Source organism: Chiloscyllium plagiosum, unplaced genomic scaffold (genome assembly GCF_037043375.1).
Source record: "Chiloscyllium plagiosum isolate Xiang-an unplaced genomic scaffold, Cpla_swu_hap1 HiC_scaffold_27, whole genome shotgun sequence".
Taxonomy (NCBI): Eukaryota; Metazoa; Chordata; class Chondrichthyes; order Orectolobiformes; family Hemiscylliidae; genus Chiloscyllium; species Chiloscyllium plagiosum.
In genome coordinates, this window is record NW_028270165.1 from 37,256,526 (window position 1) to 37,261,302 (window position 4,777).

Genomic DNA, 4,777 nt, shown 5'->3' on the forward strand with positions numbered 1-4,777 from the left:
TTCGGCACACTGGTATTCATCAGTTAGAGCGTTGAGTATAGAAGTTGGGAATTTATTTTACAGTTATACAGAATGTTGGTGAGGCTGCACTTGGAGTATGGAATAGATTCCGTGCTATATTGAAGGCAGGAAAGAATAACAAACCTATACTGATTAGAGAGCCATAAAACATGCATCTAAATAAGATAGTGAATTAGAGTAGAGATAAGTACCAAATAATAATGTTCTTCCGACAAGCATTTGTTTCATTTATAGTATTTCGAACCAAGAGATCTAGGGCTGCACGTTCATAGTTCCAAGAAAGTCGAGTTACAGGTTGACAGGGTGGTGAAGAAGCCTTTCAGCCTGCTTCTATTCATCAGTCAAAGTATTGAGCATAGGAGTTTGGACATCTTGTTGCAGCTGTCACACATGCCACACAACACAAGATGTGACCCTGCCCTTCTCTGACTGACCATCCCTTTGAATATCAGGGGGAAGACACCCCTTTAATTGTGATGGTCAGGAAAGATGCCTTACTTCAACAAGAATGTGGTGTACTCACAGATGTTTGGACAGAGAAAAGAAGTTGCAGTCTGGGGTGAAGCTCAATCTTCATTCAGAAAGAGAGGAACAGCAGTAGCTTCAGAAGCTCATGGTCCAACTTGCACATTCAGAAAGTAGAGGGGCTCTAATTGGCAAGAGGACCCGGCAAATTCTGGTCCTTCAGGGCTCCCCATTGGTCAATCCCCTGTCACGGCACTGCCTGGACTGGGTGACGCGAGCAATGAGAGACAGTCAGCCTGGAAATGCAGGAATGTCACTGCCAACCACCGCGAATCCAATTGGCTACCTTAGGTGTGGTGCGCACACGCGCGTGCGCGCGCACAGACACACACACACACACACACACAGACTATTATGGGCATCACAATGTAAACGTTATCCAATGAGCTTCAGAGGGAAACTGTCTGTTCTGGGCAAAGTCTGGGAGCAAAGCAATGTTTCACCCTTTCCATTCCTCATCCTGGGAGGGCGAGAGAAGGGGGTAAGCACTGTTCACTTGCAGCAACTGGAGGCAGAGAGTATGAATCCAAACAGGGAGCAGACTCTGCAAAGATCGGTTTCAGTTGGCTTCTTCTGGAATATTGTGTGCAATTCTGGACTCCCTCCAATAGGAAGACTGTTGTGAAACTTGAAAGGATTCAGAAAAGATTCAAAGGATGTTGCCAGTGTAAGAGGGTTTGAACCACAGGGAGAGGCTTAATAGGATGTGGCTGTATTCCCTGGAGCGTCGCAGGCTGAGTGGTGTTTTTTAAAAAGAGGTTTATAAAACCTTGAGGGGCGTGGATGGTGTGAATAGACAAGGTATTTTCCCTGGGATGGGGGGAGTGCACAACTAGAGGGCATAGGTTGAGGGCAAGAGGGGAAAAATTTAAAAGGGACCTTGCAGTCAATTTTTTCATGCAGAGGGTTGTGCATGCATGGAATGAGCTGCCAGGGGAAGTGGTGGAGGCTAGTGGAGGCATCTGGATGGGTATATGAATAAAAAGGATTTAGAGGGATATGGGCCAAGTGTTGGCAAATGGGACAAGATTAACTTTGGATATCCGGTCGGCTTGGACAATTTAGAATGAAGGGTGTTTTTCTGTGCTTTACGTCTCTGACTCTATGAATGGTGAAAAGTATTGGCATTCGTCGAAATATTTATGCAACAGACAATTATAAGAGGGTAAAGATAAGCCTCATGTCATTGATCCATGAATCCTGGTGTAGTATGGATGTATTTCCAGTAATAGAGTCAGTATGGCATGGAAGGAGTCCAAAACGACGGCTTCTTTTACAAAAATTCAGACATAAATCCGACTCTTCTGGGAATCTAAGACAACCGTGTGTTAATATAAGATAGATAAGTCTGGGGTATATGCTACATTTTCGATGGAATGTTTGTGGCTCTAAAAGCCTGGTTTGCAGTTGTTTTTGGTCTCGTAATATTGTACTGCAGCATATTGTATATCATCAATAAGAACGTCAATACCGCATGATAGATGTCCATTCAGCAACTTGAGTCCATGTGAACTCTTCATGGAGCATGCAATCCACCACATTACCCTGCTGGTATACTTTTACATATAGATCAGCACAAAGATCTTGGGTATTAAGAGACGAAAGAATGTTTAGGGTGTAGGTTTGCTCGCTGAGCTGTAGGTTTGATATCCAGGAAAGAATGTTCCACAGAAACTAGAATTGTGTGTTCTGATTATCTATTGTGGACTGACAGCGATGACCTTTGCAATCTCTTTTCACAGGAATATTATAAGAGAAGAATTTGAAGGTAGAAATCTCAGACCAAACATCACATCAAAGTCTGTCAGTCACTTGACTCACCAGGACGTGGATATTGATGGCCTTGACAACAAGGATGAGGCGGTCTGTCTGCTTAGTAAGATTGTAAACGTCAGTGTGACTGGAAACTCAGAGTCGCACATACCCACACGCCAGAGTAGTGACTGGAACATGCTTTACAGACTGAATGAGAGTGTTCCAATTATCAGAGGGTCCACCAGTAACATCATACACATGCTGTAAGTGTGAGTGAGTTTTCAACTGATCGTTGAACCTGGAGAAAGACGAGGACACCTGCACCATGGAGAAACCGTGGAAAGGCAGGGAGTGTAAGTACGGTTTCCCTTCCCCGCCTGCACTGGACATTAATCAGCATTTACACACTGGGCAGCGGCCGTTCACCTGCACTCAGCGTGGAAAAGGCTTCACTCAGTCGCATCATCTCCTGGTCCACACCGGGGGGAAACCGTTCATCTGCCCCAAAAACTGAAGCAGATGAAGGACATTTAAAAAAGAAAATCCTGGATGGAGCATACTGCAGGTATACCTGAAATAGATACATTTGTCTCTGTCCCATTGAGTCTCCAGCACAGGGCCAGGACGGGCTGCTTAGTTGGACTCTGTCAGTGTTTATTCTCCACCTGAGCCTCCACCCATCCCTCTTCATTGCCTCCCATCTCCCCTCCATCAGCATTAAGGTATCCCCCACTTTTCAAAAATTACCTTTACACTACTTGACTTTTACGAAAGACCTACATTAATAACTGTTTTCACAAACCAAAAGAAATCCGAAGACGATTTTCGCTTTTGCAAAGAAAGGCATAATCTAAATTAATTCATGGTAATTGCTTCTTCGCTGTATCCATGTCAGCTTACGAAAGATTTCGTACGAATGCTCTACTTTCAGATAGTGGGGGAAACCTGCAATGGGGCTGCACAGTGGCTCAGTGGTTAGCACTGCTGCCTCACAGCACCAGGGACCCAGGTTCGATTTCTGTGGAGTTTGCACATTCTCCCCGTGTTTGCGTGGGTTTCCTCCCACAATCCAAAGATGTGCAGGTCAGGTGAATTGGTCATGCTAAATTGCCCATAATATTAGGTGCATTAGTTAGGGGTAAACATAGAATAGGGGAATGGGTCAGGCTTGGTTACTCTTCCGAGGGCTGGTGTAGACCTGCTGGGCCGAAGAGCGTGTTTCCATACTGTAGGGAATCTAATACACTGAACCTGCTGTTTATTGCCCATGTGTGGTTTCTGTTCCTCTGTTCACCTCCCGTTCATGTGTATATCAAGATACACCTTAAACGTTGTTAAGGTGCCTGCTTCCACTACCTCCAATGACATTGCGTTCCAGGAGCCCCCACCACCCCTCTGTGTGAATTCCCCACACCACCACCACCTCTCCCCAGACAGTACCCTCTCGTCTCGAACCTGTGCCCTCTTTTAGTTGGCCTTTCCATCCTGGAGGCAAAAAATGCCTCTGACTATCATAGAATCCCTCCAGGGTGGAAACAGAAGATTCAGCCCAACAAGTCAACAGCGACCCTCCAAAGATTATACCACAGGGACTCATTCCCCAACCCTTATTACTTGATATTTACCCCCGACTAATGCACCTGACATACACATTCCTGAACACAGGGGCAATTTACACACAGACAATCAAACTTAACCTGCCTGTCACTGGACACTATGGGTAATTTAGCATGCCTAATCCACTCTAACCTACACATTTTTGGAATGTAGGAGGAAGCCCAAGCAGACATGAGAGATGAGTGCAGGGACAATGTGCAAACTGCACTCAGACAGTCATCTGAGACTGAAATCGAACTCGGGTCTCTGGCACTGTGAGGCATCAATGCAAACCACTGAGCTACCCTCCCACCTCTGTCCAGCCAATCTGTGTGTCTCATCGTTTTGTCGAGGTCTCCCCTCAGCCTCTGTCTTTCCAGAGAAAACAATCCAGGTTTATGCCACTTCTCCTCATAACGAGAGCCCTTCAGACCAGGCAATGTCCTGGTGAACCTTGTCTGTACAGTCTGCCAGAGCAACCACATCCTTTCGGTAGTGTGGCGACCAGAACTACACGTAGTATTCCGAATGTGGCCAGAATAAATAACTGTAGCATAACTCGCCAACTCTTACACTCAAGGAAGCGTGCTGGATTTCTTCTTGACCACCGTACCCGCCTGCATTACCACTTCCACGGATCTATATGCCCAAATCCTTCTGTATGCCAATGCTGCTATGAATTCTGCCATTTATCACACAATTCTCATATTTCCTTCGTCTCTATCCAGCTTCACCTTCATTGTCTTTCTCTCTTCATCTCCCCCTACCCCCTCCCCCCAGCCCTGCTGACATCAGCATATCATAAGACCATAGAAATGGTCTTTATATTTTAGATCTTTCATTCCTGGACCATTCTCAAGAACCTCCTCTGAACACGTTC